Source organism: Rhinolophus sinicus, chromosome 15 (genome assembly GCF_057876585.1).
Source record: "Rhinolophus sinicus isolate RSI-liver-muscle chromosome 15, RSI-T2T, whole genome shotgun sequence".
In the NCBI taxonomy this organism is placed as follows: Eukaryota; Metazoa; Chordata; class Mammalia; order Chiroptera; family Rhinolophidae; genus Rhinolophus; species Rhinolophus sinicus.
The window spans coordinates 106,150,698-106,167,457 of NC_142515.1; the positions used below are offsets into that span (position 1 = coordinate 106,150,698).

Here is a 16,760-nt window from a genome sequence, read left to right on the forward strand (position 1 = left end):
TGGCCCAGGCCTCCTTTACTTCAAGTTGGAGTCAGAGTGCATCGAGAGCTGTCGTGTTTCAGGGGAGATGAGCTGATGAAAGTAGAAAAGTGCTTAATTCTAAAGGATAGATGGAGTGTCACATTCTATCCTCATTCTCAGACTTCATCTCTTATTGAAGAAAATACAAGAGTTAAATGATACAGCAACAAAGACATCTCAAGGCAGTTTTTATGATCCCTGAATGAGCAGTGCTATGTTCAGCAACTGAGAATACATCTTCCGCCCTACGCACTGTGTTCACTGCCATATCCTGGGGAAAACAACCATCTGAAAAAGGAAGTTTCATTGGTGAAGATTAAAATTTCTCATTAGAAGAACCAACTATTCAGTTGTGACTGAAAACTCATCTTGTACACAAATAAGAAAAATATCAAGCGCCTAAATCAGCCCATAATTCCTGTTTTCAAGAGTCAGTATAAGTATTTCCCCTTCAGAACAATGCACTATCGCCAAGCCTACGGATGGCTTCCCAGAATTCACATCGCGTAGCAGCAAGGACAAACTTATCAAGACATGTCTTCATTTTAAAGTAATTAACTTATTGTAACCTTTCAGATTGGAAAATCTGTAGTCAAAGTTTAATTTCACATGTACAGATTAACACACTAGAAAATTATTTGCAGTAAATTTAACGGTAGCCTTGTTTTTGCTCTCCAGGATTAAGCTAGCGGGCAGTAAATGACTACATTCCAAGTTAACATTTAAACACGTGACTAAATGTGTGCATGTGCATGGGACACACACACACAGATGGACACACACACATACCACTTCAATAAAATGATTCTTGGACTATCTTCCATTTCAACCAAAAAATACATATATCAAGCAAAGTCCCTCTCCCCAATTCTCCGTTAACAATACAGTTAAAACATGTGGCTTGGTATTCAACTCATTTCCCATAGCCAGTCTGGCTCTGCTGAAACCCTGTAGAAACCTTGCTCAGTTGGGGTGAGCAGAGGGGAGCTGCTGTACACCACTCAACTGAACTAAATGTCTGTAACAAGGGGCCCCAGGGTCTACAAAAATCACCCTCAGGATGCCTCAAGTTTCAAATACTGACCTAATTCCCGAGGCTCAATTAACAGTACTTACTTAGAACCATTCACTGTACAAATGTCAATATTCCCACAGTGGTAGAGTTTAGACAGTCCTCAGAATAAAAGCAAAGCAGAACAGGTCACTGAGGACACAGGTTCTTTACCGCCTCTTAGCAGAAAGGAAGCGCTTCTGAATAGAAGTAGGTTTTAAATATAGAACACTTCGTTAGTGCCATTTTTCTAGGACAAAAGACAAAAATAATGTGACATCTGTTTTTCCCATCTTGAATGCTTTACTGAGGAATCAACCACTAAAAGTATTATTCTCAAACTTTTCTATTTCTCAAGAGGACAGGAGAAGCAAAGGAGACTGTTCTACGTATGTAATTAAAGCCTTCCAACTTTGTTAGTGAGAAATGAACTGAATGCTAAAGAAACTTTAGGTACTGCTCACAAGGATCTCTTTTACATCTGTCCATAAAAGGTGAGGTGGAAGACAAGGAGGGAAGTTGAATCACCCAACCAGATAAACACTTGGGGAAGGCGGAGGCAGTTGTAAAAAAAAAAAAAACAAAAACGAAGTGCATTAGATTGTGGAGAAGAATTAGGGACTTTATATATAAAATCAAACATCTTTATTTACCCTTCTATAACTGTTTTACCTCCCCCAAGTGTACAGGATGCACCATGTGTGCTTGACAGCTTAAATTTGTGCATGTACACATTAGATTTATTAGGCTGGTGCAAAAGTAATTGCGGTTTAAAAGGTTTAAAAATAATTGCAAAAACCGCAATTACTTTTGCACCAACCCAATATATGCGGGACTCTATTACATTCGTAAATAAATAGACCTTTGCCCTTCATAACAGCAACAGTCTGATCTCTCTCTCTCTCTCTCTCTCTCTCTCTCTCTCTCTCTCTCTCTCTCTCTCTCACACACACACACACACACACACACACACACACACACCCCGAAGCCCTCGGAGCATCATTATCAAGACTCCCCAGAAATCAGAAGGATGCAAAGGGCCCTCGATGTGGCGACCGTGATCATCCTATGAAGAAAGCTGCCGTAGAGAAGCCTCCACAACCAGGAAGGGAGATGAGGAGGAATGGTGGGAAGATGATTCCCACCTCCACACTTCCTAAGATACGTGCTCATAACTTACAGCGTGTGTTACTTTTCAGAGCCAGTGTTATAAAGGGTAGATAGACGGCTTTGTGTGTGTATCAGCTACTGCATCCCAGAACTAGAGGAGCCACATAGGAAGGAAAGTTGTGAAATTTCCTTTTCCACGTAAAGGACAAATTTCAAAGAAGACTTAGTGAAGGGGTTCCGAATACAGATCCAGAGGAAAATGTTCACTAGTGTACGGCCAAATGAGAAAACAAGGACAGTGTGGTGAGATTCTGGATCAGCTTAGTGTATTCAATTTAAAGAGCTCTCCTTTATTTGGGGAATATAACCATTTTTTTTTCCTTTTTTTCTTTTATAATGCATTCTTTGAAATTATATTGATAGATGACAGTAGTTCACTAGTTCACTGTTTTATCTCAGATCAGAAGAAATTTTCTAACTGCCCATGTTATGATGGTTGATACTTTTTGAATGTTGATCAATGGTCTTACCTGATGAAACCCAAAACTTGGGATACCCACTTAGGCAATCCTGCTAATGCAGTGGATGGGGGTCGGGGGGTGGGGGTGTTTGTAAATTTCCAAAATTTTTATCTCTACTTCCAGCTCTATCCTCAAAACTTTCCAGAGAAAAGCATTCTAAGTATTTTGACTCTCCCCAAAAGAGATTTTTCAATTATGTTTTATTAAAGAAATCTCTAACATTAGAAACTTCTCGTGGAAGTCTGGGCCTTGGAACAGAATGGAAAATTTGCAGAAAATGTGGCAAGATGTTTTGGGCAGGAGACAATGAGTGTGAGCCTGGCCAGGCAACATTCCCATGTATTCTCTGTTTGCCAGGCCACTGGGCTTAGAGCAGGAGTCGTATGAACCACACTGCTGGAGTTCAAAACCTGACTGCCATTTACTAGCTCTGTGGCCTTGAACAAGCCACTCACCCTCTCTGCAGCTGTTTGTTCACCTGTACAATGAAGATAGTAATAGTGTCTAAGTTCAGATTTCCAAAGTTCTTAGAACAATACCTTCGCACACAGTAGGCACTTTTTTTTTTTTTTTTGAGCACCAGCCATTATATTCCTCAGCTTTTAATGACAATTATGAAAGTCTCCAGGGTGCTGCAGGGTGCAGGAGACATCAGTAATTCCCTGGCCAAAATGTGCCAGGCAGAAGAGACCTCCTGGAAACATATTCGGAACAGCAGTTTAATCTTTTGGGTTTTTGCTTCTTACTTAGATAATTTCTGGTTTTAAAGTGAAATACAGTGCTGCAATGCTCTGACAGTAGATAGCGTAAGAAGCAGAGAATGGCAGGATTTGAAAGAATCATAAACACACCTCATGTTTTTCCTAATACAAATGAAGACTTGTACTTAGCCCCAAGTTTCAGCAGAGGCTGGGGGAGGGGGGTTTGCAGGGTCTGCTCAGCGGTCACCCCGGCCCTTCACACACAGTTCACAGGTCAAGCCCAGGTACTGAATACCTGCTCTGCGCAAAGCCCAGCGCTGGGATGTCGTCTGGGAGACACGGACGTTGATACAACACAACTCATGTCCTCAAAGAAACTTAGTCTGTGATAAGAGAGAAAACCTCCTCACGAGACAGAAATTCAATTATAAGTCACGGGTGTTAGAGACAAGGCTTCTACCTCCCAAATTCAACAAATGCTTCCTGCCATTCCACCACCACTGCCAGATTATATCAGAACTTCTGTATCATATCACATATATTCTTCTCCCCTAGGCCCCTGACTCTCAAACGACATCTTACGCAAACTAATTATAGCAGAAATAAGTATCTATAACCTCATTCGTTCATATGACAAACTGTCATTCAGTGTCTACCAGGCATAAGGAGAGGTGACTGGATTCTACCTTTAGCATCAGGTCTTTTCACCATGAGAGAAGGGATGTCATTTCCAAGGTATATTTTTATCGAGTTATTTAAATGTATTACAACTCAAACATACAGCAGTGGCTTCTGACAATAAGTACAAATAAACTGCATGCTTGTGGGGATGAAACCCAGCTTAGCAGAACCACTGGCTACACTGAACATGTGTGGGGCCTGGCCTTCCGCCGCCTTGCAGACAGTCTGCTGTCAACACCAAAAGCCATCTCTGCAGTGAACTGGGAAGAAAAAAGGAGGAAGGAAAAGGGAAAACAGAGGACATATCGCTTCCTCTCCATTCACAGACAGTTCACCATCATTCAGAGTGATATTCCCACATCCCATGAACGCACACACGAGCTCTGTGTGCTGTAAGAATATCCGAAAGTACATTCGTTTGAATATTACCATCGGTAGTAATTCTGGGAGATTTGGCTTTTGCAGACATCCAACCTTGCCCCAGAATTAGAACTAAACCTTGTGAACAAGTTGGTTATTTAAGCTCCAGCAGGTTCAAAAATAACATATAATTATATGAAGAGGTAACTTTCTCACGATATTCACCAAGCAACTCTGATAACACCAAAATAATTGTTTGTTCACACAATAAAGGGTAAAAAAGTGCTTTGAGCAACAGTACAGAGTTTTTATAAAAACTGTATTACTTGGAAACATGAGAAATATTAAGGATAATACTTTGATATATACATAAGTCCTGCCTCATTTCAAACTTCACTTCATTGTAGCTGATCCTCAACTTTAGTAGAAAAATGTTAGTAAATCAAAATGAAACAACAGGTAATTAATGAACTAAATCTACTACTACATCAACATTACTTGTGCCTGCGTGTCATTTAACCCTCAAATAGATGGCAGATGAATACTACCTGTTAGACCGCCTATTCTTCTGGAACCAAGGCCTTTATTGCATGAAAGTAAATATTAGATGCCACTGAAATGTTCCACGTGCAACCTTTACAAACCATTGCTTCATCATGCCCCTGAGGATTCTACCAAATATAATACAGGTATTGCCCAGAGGAACCAATTAACCTGTAAGAAGACTCAGTGCAAAAATCTGAAATGCAGAAGCAAGTCTAGTAGACCAGTAAACTCCTCACCTCCACCCCTCCCCCACATTAAAATAAAACAAAAAAAACCAAACAGCATTCATGTTGATTTTACCTTGAGTTTTATTACCCTGAGCAAAAATTAAATGTTTACAAATTTAAAAAGAACAGAAAAAAACAGAACGAGTACCTTTTCTTCTTTGTCACCTTTTTGCATATCTGTTCTGAAATTAGCAAGTCAGTCAAGCACACAGAATTACACATGAAAAAATAGCACACACCCAGATTTTTAAACTATTAACATTGTGTTCTCTGTATCACTTTCAAGTCTCTTCTTAGAACTGAACAAGTTTCCTGCCTCGGAAAATGTTCACCTGACCCTTCCTTCCTAAATCCTCTATTGCAACAGCTCCATTTCTTGGCCAAGATTTTGGAAGGAGAGGTGCACACCTTTCGTCCGTTTTCGGAACCATCCAGTTATTGTATAACCTTTTGGAATCTGATCTTTGTCCTTAAATTTACTGAAATTCCCTTCTCTAAGATCACTGAGAATCTTTTTAAAACAAATTAATATTGCCTCTTCCCCTGTGCCAAGCACTAATTCTTGACGCTAAGGATACACTAGTGGACAAAAACGGACAAAAATCCCTGTCCTTTGGATAGTAGAGTCTAGTGGACGATGCATCTAGTGGAACAGAAAGATTGAATAAGTATAAAAAAATGTTAGATAGTGATAAGCAAAAAAAAAAAAAAAAAAATAATAGAAGGGAAGGAAAGCATGAAATGTCCAGAAAGGTGGCCAGTGCTGGCCAGTCCCTCCTGGGTCCTCAGGCCCCTTCTGAGGGCTCTGCAGGCTACACCAGGTCTCTCCAAGGTGAGAAGCCCCAGGCTACACTTGGAACTTCACCTTCTTTGTAAGGACCCTTTCACTAAGAAATAACACCTACTCTCAGCCTATCCTTACAAGTGACACCTAGACCCTGACTTTTCTTACAAACTCCCTCAATCAATCACCAGCTCATTAATTACCATTTGAAGCTGCTAGAGCATCGCTTAAAATGGTAACTAATAGTCACACTAAATTTCCCCCCAAAGACTAACTATACCTTTCAATTTCTCTCTTGCTGCTGGTATGGGTTCCCCAACTATTCCAATGAAAAAAAAAAAAAACCCTGTGACTTATTTTCAACTTGTAGCTGCTTAGAGCAGGTCTCGTCTCTTTCTCACACATTTAATTCGTTTTTCTAAAAATCCTGTTCAGTCTCCTGTCATACTCTTTTGTTCATTCTGTTTTCAGTGGCCTGGACAGTTTCAGGGTCTTCTCCTATCTTGTCATGCATAAACAACATAAACAAAATCAGGGACCCCAAACAGTTATTCAGGCTGTCCCCCTCTGTGCGTGAAAAACTTCCATCAATCACCAAATTTCAAGTGCGTCACACAAGCCTTCAAGGCTCTCACCATCCTGCCCCAGGTCCTACCCAGCCTGCTCCCAGCAGCTTCCTCCTGCCTCGCACAATCCATCCTGAAGGGCATCTCAACTCACACCACTCTACCATGCTCCCCCTTCCCTAACCTCCTAAACACGTATTAGTGCATCACTCATAAGGAACTTATTATATGTTCGTTTTCATTGTTGGTATTTTCAATATATGTGTGAAATATCTGTGGGAACAAGTTGATAAAGGCAAGACTCAATACAGACCATGTGCTCCGTGAGAGGGACCATATTTTGTACTTCGTTTTATCCCCCGTGATCATAGGAAATGTCTAGAATTGCTGAACTTGGGGATTTGAGTGGCAGAGGGCTCTACAGCAAGTAGCTCTATGTCGTCTGACTGGTTCTGAGGCCAAGAGAGGTTAAGCGAGGGATGGTCCTAAGATCCCAGTGCCGAAGGTAAGTGAAACTGCGTGTCCCGTCAGTATTTAGTATCTGCAAAATAAGCACATCTTTCCTCTAGAAGCACTTGCCCCTCTCACCCAGCAGCCCTCCTCCTCCACCTACACCCAGCCTCCTTGCCGGAGCTCCAAACAGCTTGTTTGGTTTTCATTTATGCCTCTGCTCTTTTCCTTACATCCTTAGAGCCCTAATCTACATTTGGCTAGTTCCTCCTTTCTAATTTCTTATTTCTCTTCCTTCAATCCTCTTTTTTTTTAAATTTCTTTTATCCCCTGTGATTTTTTTTTTCAAATCTTCCACAATATCCATTGTGTACACAATCTGTTCAATGTCCAAAGTGCTAAAATAAAAATACCTGCTTCTGTACTCAATCTGTTATGAATTCTTCACTAATAATAACTTGACTTCGAAAACCTTTAGTCAAAGAGAGGGTATATTTAATTTATTCATGTGTTCATATATAACATAGAGAAAACATTGCCGAAACATATCTGAACTGTATGTTTTCCTCTAGTTAAAAATGTACTGATTTTAAAATAACAATTGCACTAGAAAGAATTAAAATTTTGTACCAAGTGGCCCATTTTAAATGTCCTATTTGAGGCAACATTACTTTAAACAAGACTCCTTTATAATAAGTCATCATTTAATTAATATCCAAATACCTTGAAAGCCAATAACAGTTCAACAAAACAGCTGGAAATCAAATATCCGATATAATTACTCGCAGCTGGCTTCATTCAACTGATGTCATATTAAATAAACTCATTCCATAGACCTTTTCCCCTCTTCCCTCCCCGGGAAAAAAAAATTCCTTCAAGAAACATAAAAGGCTCTTTGTGTTAGATGCTTTTTTAAGTTGGCAGACTATATATTTCAATATAAAAGATTTTCAGCAGGAGTACATAATATTAAAGGTTTTCATCAGAGTATATTTAGGTTTTCTGTTGTTGTTTGTTTTTTTGGACCATTTTGTGTGCTTGCAATATTTCAGAGCCTTGGAGCTTTGTTTCCTTAAGACTAACACAAAAATAGCAAACTGGATTAAACTAAGTCACAAAATACAATAGACACCTGTGCTTTTAGGATCTGGCACTCAGTTTACTGTTTTGATATTGGGCTCTTGTTATTGTTTTTGTAAAGATGTCATGTCTCAACAGCTTAGTAATACAAATTATCAAACAAAAATACTGGTTTCAAACCTCGTTTTAAGACTTCTAAACCATTTTACTATATGGCACTACCTATGTTATATGAAGGGTAACTTATTTATAAAAAGTAACAACTACCTATTATATTCCCGAAAGCTAAAATTAAGTGCATGCTCATTAGCAGCAACTTAGAAGCGCAAAATAAGTCCAATCAGAACATAGCACTTAAAAAGTGATTTATAAATTACTATAGTTCTTGATACAAACCAACGTGATATAAATTATACTAAAAGCAGCTGGCAACGTTCAGAGCCTAAGACTCTACCTTGGGTCATCTGATCTGTGCACTACTATTTCTTCACAATCATCTGGACACGTGACGTGATGTCCACCATTATGATACGTCTACTTATTTTTCTGATCCTCTTTGACTTTTCAGTATACTCATCCTTGGCAGCTTTTAAAACTATACAGCATCTAGCCTATAGTATACCCTCAATTAAAATGTGTTGAGTCAATAAATAGAATATTTTTCCAATGCACTGAAAAAGGTACTTCCCATTTTTATGCCCACCAAACTATTTAAGTAGATTACTTTTAACACCATATTTTCTTGGGTTGCCTTAGACAGTGCCACTGGATTGAGTTAACTTATGACTTCCAAAAAACGTGAACATCATTTTTTAATCAATCCTTTATTTTTGCATGTGAGACCAAATGATTTTCTGCAATATATAATGTAAAGAAATATGGACATAGGCAACATTATTTGCAATAAATAACTAAGGTATGGAAACAACCTAAGTGTCCATGGATGGCTGAATGGATCAAGAAAATGTGGTATATTTATATGATGGAATATTCAGCCTCTAAAATGAAGGAAATCTTGTCACTTGTAATAACATGATAAACCTGGAAGGCATTATGCTAAGCGAAATGAGCCAGAAGAGAAAGATAAATACTGCATGGTGTGACATCACTTCTATGTGGAATCTTATTTTTAAAAAAAACACAAAAAAAATTCAAACATAGAAACAGAGAGTAGAAAAGTGATTGCCAGGGGCTGGGGGCTGTGGGGGTGGGATAGGGAGAACTTTCAGTTACTTTCAGTTACCATGTAAGACCGTGCAAGACACACAAGGTCTGAGCATCTAATGTACGAGAGTTAACAAGGTGACTATACTTGATACCACTTTATTGCATACTTGAAACGTGTTAAGAAAGAACTTAAATGTTTTAAACAACAACAAAAAGAGATAAGTGAGGGATGGATGTGTTAATTAACTCAAAGAGGGATCCTTCCACAATATACATGTATATCAAATCACCACTGTGTACATTTTAAATCTTACAATTGTATACATCCTTTGTACCTCCATAAAGCTGGAAAACAATTTTTTTAATTAAAAAAAATCTGGAAACAAACGAACAAAACATATGGACTTATATTTTGAACACTCAACAGCATTTTCACTGAACTTCCACAATCGTTCTTCTTTGTTTCATTCTATCAATATAAACAACAACTTTTACTCTCCCAAAATAAAGTAAGCATCCCAAGTAACCACAGCTAACTCACTATCGAGAGAGAGTGCTTATTCAACACACAAATGTTTACACCTCACAAAAAGATAATGTCTCCATGATTAATTCTCATTATATGAAGGATTAACAGAATGTTATTGGGGCCTTTTGGGGAAAAAATTCCCACCACAATTTTATAAATCTGTAAAATACGTACAGTGATAATACACAAAATTATCTGAGTAGGAAGAACACATTTTCACTATAAATAAATGAACCATTTACAGCAGGTCCTTGAATAATGCTTTGTTCAATGTGGTTTCGTTATAACATTGACAGGATGCCACAGGAGCTTAACTCTTATTTACGTCAGTTAGCCTATGGTAAAACTGGTTTCAGTATACGTCATCTCGCCACAGTTCCAAGAACCTATCAACGACATTAAGTGAGGACTTACTGTACTTCAAGCACGCCCATCTTCCAGTAGGGACAAATATCTAGTAATTTGAAGAGGTATTTGGGTGTTTTGGTGTCAGAAGGTAGCAGGTAAAAAGAGATTATAGTAATAGTCCACTGCCTACACTCTGACATTTCACCGATTTCTTCCCTCCTTGAGTAATCTTAAGGGAAAATAATATTTCAAGGAAAAACAGAAGAGACTACTGAAATGTGTATTCTAACATACCCTGCAGGTAGCACAGCGGGTAAGAGACTGAGCTCTGCTGCCAAGCTGAGTTAAAATCCACAGCTCTGCCACATGCGTATTTCTAACTGTGGACAAAGTTACTTCACCTGAGAATCAGTTCCATTTGGCAAAAGGTGAGAAAACTAATGCTCAACCCATAAGGTTGTTGTGAGAATCAAATGATGTAATGTCAGCAAAACCCTTAGGTGCTAGTTTTGATAGTGTGGGCGGGATAGGTAAATTCTGTACAGATACGTAAATAATGTACAGATGTGCGTGGGATAGGTAAATTCTCTAATACAGGTCATAAATGTATACAGTAAACCTGAATATTTAGTGCAAAGATTTAAGAGTATGCTTCCCTGCAGGTTGAAAGTTATTTTCTAATGACAATTATAGATGAATTTTTTTCAATGTACATAAAGAGTCCCTGATTTTTTTTTTAATTGTTTTTTTAGTTTTACTGGGGAATATTGGAGAACAGTGTGTTTCTCCAGGCCCATCAGCTCCAAGTCTTTGTCCTTCAATCTAGTTGTGGAGGGCACAGCTCAGCTCCAAGTTCCGTCGCCGTTTTCAATCTTAGTTGCAGGAGGCCCAGCCCACCATCCCATGTGGGAATTGAACCAGCAACCCTGCTGTTGCGAGCTCGCGCTCTAACCAACTAAGACATCCAGCCGCCCCTCCCCGATTTTTAATAAACACTTGAAAATTTGTTAAACATAGCATATAAATGAGCAGTATGGAAGGTTTACAGTTGTTTGCTGGCTGTGGTCTGAGGATTTTTCTCTCCAGAATTTTATAATGCATGCTTTAAAAGATTATAAAGTTTAGAACATATCTGGGAGATAATCTAAATTACTATAGCTTTCAGAAAACAAATCTTAACTGCCCCGATTAAGCAATCATTAGATTCCTGAAAGGTATCACCATTCTTGATTTATTCATCAAACCTGACCACACACCAGGGATCAAATTTAATATGTATGAAGATAAGCAATTATGTACGGCTATGATTAACAAACTGTCACAATTGCCATCACAATCTAAATTATTTATTTAACTCAAAGAATACTTTCACAGAAAGAAAAACTATGGGTGAACTACAAATTACATATGATGTAAACTCCTGAAAATATAATTTAAGTATTTTAAAAGAAAACTACCTCCAAACAGTTGATTCCTTCTAACCACCTGCTTTCTGAATACACTATCATAGAAGAAATTCATTACAAAACTCAGTTTTATTAACAGAATTTTTAATTCATATTGAATAATCAATTCATGAAAACAGATGAACACATCTATCTCAAAATATGTAGAATACTACGCAGCAATCCACTTTTTTTTTTTTTTATATAAGGAGGGCGCAGCTCACAGTGGCCCATGTGGGGATCGAACCGGCAACCTTGGTGTTATCAGCACCACGCTCTAACCAACTGAGCTAACCAGCCACCCCAGCAATCCACTTTTTTATGATTATACCCAAGGTTTCAACTACACACATGAAAGAATGCTCTTTCAAGTTGCTATTCTTTTTTCCCCTCATGTTTTTTCCCCAATGTGATTACTTATCTTTTGATCAAAAGCAATTATGTATTCAAAACCTAAAACTTTAAAGAACTTTACTTTCTAATTGGTTCCAAATATGTGAACCCAAGGAATTAGCAGAGGACTACAAATGTAGCAATAGAGCAAATGATAGAATAAACTGTTGCAGGATTTTTGCCTTTTAAAACTCAACATGGATAAGTAAACTCCACTTAAATACGAATTCGTGCCTTGTGTTCAAAAAATTTCATTGCAAAAGAGAAAAGGATGATGATTTACAGGGTTACACAGACAGAGAACGCATTACAAATTCATTTAAATCAAGTCCACTTTTTTTGGAGTCATTACTTTAAAGCACAAAGTACCAGATGTTCGTCCATATAGCTTTTTACATATAGAAAAAGATAAATTACATAGCATATGAAGTTTATACATCTGACTCTAGTCTAAGCTGTGTGGGCCGCAATGCAGTCAGCTTTGAAGTAGACCTTCCTTCCATGTGTATTATTGAAATAAATGAAAAAATACCTACTAGCCATAGTCCCAACACTACCAAAGATACTCTTGTGTTATGAGTGGGGATTTAAAATCAGAAAGCGATGGGTTTGAGGCTTAGTTTTACCTTTTGCTAGCTATGCGACATTAGGCAAACTCTTCAACTTTCCTCTTCGGGAAAATGAGGATAAAAGTATGTCCTTCATTGGGTTTGAGAGAGGATTAAACTTGCCTAGATATTAGCTATTGTTAACATTTCATACAGAAGGACCACTATCAGGTAATTACAGACATATCCATAGGTGAAGGATACTTTTCATAAAATAAGTAACATTTTAAAATAAGGATAGACATGTGTCCATCTATGGCATACTTGACATTAACAAAAGATACGTTAAACGCCTTTGCACAACTAGAATACTAATACAATGCTAAACAAAGATAGCCTGTTGATGAAAAAAATCCAGTTAAACTAAAAAATAATGTAAGTGTTCAATCAATATGAATCCAATGCCACATTTCGTACTTAGATACTAGAGTTAATTAAAATGGCTTCTCCTTCCCTTCGGATTAACAAAAGCTTGGTTAGAGGAAGGTCAGTAATACCTGTGTTATAAGCATTTTCCCTCAGGAACATTCCCCTGAGGATCGGAGAACAGTGTCCGTTCCTCCTGTGTTAAGAAAAAGTGTGCTGCTTGCTACACAAGCTGAGAAGGTTATTGTTCACACCCTCAATTAAAATTACTTCCACACTTCTAATCTGCTATTCTTTTCTTAAAGGAACAAACTTGCTTAAGTCATGAGAAAGTACCTAAAAAAAAAAAAAAAAAAAAAAAAGCAAAATAAACCACAGAAAGTGATAAATGGGTTGCTAAATAAATAGGTGGCTCCACCACGGCCTAGCCAACGTGCATAACCTTTTCAAATAACAGATATTGAAATTTTGAAAGCTAGAAAATATAAAGAATGCCTCAAATTAAATTTGCCACAATATACTCATACATAATTTTGAAGTGGTCAAGACTTGACTCTGAATTTTTTTTTTTTTTAATTGACATCCTGGACAACAAGTGCACTATGTTCGGTTTTCTTGGAAATATCCGTAGTTTGACCCCATCACGAGTCCTAAGTAATTTTGACCACACAGATCCAGGCAACGCATCTTTCCTGAGAATAATAATGATGTCCTGCCATTTTTGACAGTAGAATTAGAATTTATATATTCTTGTTTGTAAAATGGAAGGAGGATGGTGCAAAATATAAACAGGGGCATGATCCCGAATGACAAAGGTTGCAGGAAATACTGCAAAGAGAGGCTGCAAATGGCAGAGATGGCAGAAAATAACAATTAAGAGGAAGTATTTTGGCCTCAGAACCTAGCTGTAACCCTGATTTTGCTATTTATTGCTGGGAAACACTGGGAGACTCATTTAACATCTCGAAGCTTAAATTTCACCATATAAACTGAGGATAATACCTACTATCCTTGACAATGCTAATGTGAAGACCAAGTAAGGTAAGGTATATACAACACTTACACACTGGCTATTGTATAATCATTGCTATGGTTTCAAATGAAGGGAAAAGAGAATTAGCCAGAGTCCACAACGCCAGGTAAGACTGAGAGCTGAGGAAGGGGATCCAGCAAGGAGGTCAGTGGCAATTCCTGGTTCCTTTAAGTTCCCAGGTCTAATTTAGCAAATACTGCTAGTAAAATTTCATCCTTCTTGATGAGATTGAATTAAACTGTACAAAATGAGCAAATTGAAAAGAGTTTGTGTGCTTTTGAAGATACTTTGGATGCTCTGCTGAAAGACTAGTAAGCTCTACTATTTTTTTTTTCTTGCCAACCACCAAGGGTTGCCACTGGTAATTACTTACTTTTCTCTCCCCACAAAGAAGACAACATTTGCACAAAATGTTCAACAAAGCACTCTGTAAATGACAAGTGTCTGCAACTTAAAAGCAGAGAGATTTACGTAAGAAATTGTTGAATGACCTCTGATAATCTTTTAAGTGATTTCAATAAAGATGGTTTAGATACTGTCCCCCGTGAAAGACTGGAGATGAATGTGATTAAAGTCCTTCCAGACCCAGGACGCGAGAAAGAGAACCAAAGGACAGTTACACGCCTTCCTTTGCTTTTTGGTCAAATATAGTCTACGTTTGCATCTATATTTACACCCAAGTAATAATGTTTTCCCAGAGAAGAAGAAAAATGAAAGATAAAAGACCACTGAACTGTAATTCCTAGAATTGATTTGCAGGGAGAGGAGATAAATTTTCAGGAACTTGCCCCTTTTCTCACTTTTGGCATAAATGCGATGCACACGTTTACACATAAAAATTATTGAAACACTCCAGTTCGTATTTAGCTCCTCTAAAAAGAAAATATTATCAACTTTCAGTATAACTCTGAAATGCTGGATAAACAAATTGGGGGAACAAACAATTGGGAAAATCAACCTTTTTAATGGTACGGCCACAGGTACTATTTGCTGGTAGTACGACAGACACTTTATCGACAGACACTTTATCGTGCCTTGTGGTCACTGCCACCCATGTCATTTCACACCCCAGCTTCTCCAAACCCTGGGTCTCTACGCCAACTTTCTCGCCACTGCCATCGACACAGAGGAAAGGAGAAAGGAGGGGAACGGCTTCAATAACTTCAGCGATTGTCAATGGAGAAAGGTGATTCCTTTCTCACAGAATGAAACTCTAGCTGTAAATATCTATATGTAAGGAGTCTTTTTAAAGTTCCTAATGGGAAAATTGACATTTTAATGGACAAGGAAACCCACTGCGATACAAAAATTAAAGTTGTTACCTCTTAAAATTTCCCTTCATCATAAAGCACTAACTTGGTGAAGAATTCCTTTCAGCAGATAGATTACAGACACCGAGTGCACTTATGGTGTTAAATGACAGTGTGATACCAGAATTTTGATTTTACAGGTAGGGTATAAAAATCACGGTTTACAGGTAAGTTAGCTTTATAGCTATCATACAGCAACATAACTAACCAAGGGGGCCATAAACCAGTTAAACTGAAAATGTTAACAGAAGACATCTTAATGATTACAACAAGCTCCTGCTAAAACTTTTGTAATAAATGTACATAAGTGTTTGTTAGTCTGTTTAGGAAAACAGACACATGGCATATTGGGGCATGGTAGCAGTAGCCTGACTTGGGAATTGGAAAGCCTGGATTTCAATTTCAGTTTTCCTTCAAAGAAGCAAATTACCAAACTTCTGAGTGTCATTTAGAAAAAGGGGCAAAAATGCTTTTATAGTTTTACCATTACAATTAAATAAGGAGTAGGTATACTGTTAATAAAAAATAAAAAAAGACTAACAAAATTGAGCACTTACCTTATACTAGACAATATTCTAAGCTATTCTAACTATTCTTTTATATCAAAAATTTATATTAAGTTGAATTATTTTTTGTTTATAATTTCTCCTTCCCAGCTCTACCCAACTCTTCCCAAGATTCTAACCTAAAACGCAGCCATTGTCTACATTCAATTATTGGAGTCAGTGTCAAACTCAGAAAAGCCACCGGTTTGAAAAGGATGATTTTCAGTCCTTAGAAGTCTTGATTTAGGTTCTTGATTATCCCCTATTTTACAGACGAGGAAGTTCAGACAGGTTAAATAACTCGACCAAGTTCACACAGCTTGTAAATGAAAGCAATAATCCAGGATTTTTAACCTACTATGATAAACTAAATCTCTCCAGAACACAACACCCAGAATAAATTTTAGTCCTTTACCCCCGATCTCTAGTAATTCAAGATCCTGTGTGATAAAAACAGATCTCATGCTTCCAGTTATGTGTGCACATACTCCTGCCCCAGCACATTAAATGGAATTGCCTCTTTAAATAGTTTATCCACCCCATCTGGTCGGTCAAGGATATCCTGGTGCTTCTTGCCAATGTACATTTTTTTTCAAATTCTATGTAAGCCTGAATTTCAAGTTTAGAATGCTTTCTGTTACCTACACTTTACTATTAATAATTACAACTTATATTTACAGTAAATACAATCACCACTTCAGCTGGACTTACTACTCCACTAGCATTATACAAAGAGGGTAAGTATAATTGTTCTGTCAACTTTTGCACTTTTATAGTGCTTTAGAAGACAACAATTTCAAGCAGGTGCTTTTTATGAGTTTGACACAGAATCCAATCATTGAATTTGAATGATGGCTTCATTTTAGGCTAGAATTTTGAGAAAAGTTGAGTAGAGCTGAAAAGGAGAAATTATAAACA

The 16,760-nt window shown here is 37.7% G+C and overlaps 1 protein-coding gene and 1 pseudogene across 11 annotated transcripts in view; one reads left to right on the forward strand and one right to left on the reverse strand.

Annotated features, from left to right (window-relative positions):
• RAPGEF2 (Rap guanine nucleotide exchange factor 2) overlaps positions 1 to 16,760 on the reverse strand; it is a 214,743-nt gene that overhangs the window by 156,014 nt on the left and 41,969 nt on the right. The window lies entirely within an intron of this gene.
• The window catches only part of LOC109448102 (histone H3.3C-like), a 37,689-nt pseudogene continuing 26,888 nt past the window's right edge, over positions 5,960 to 16,760 (forward strand).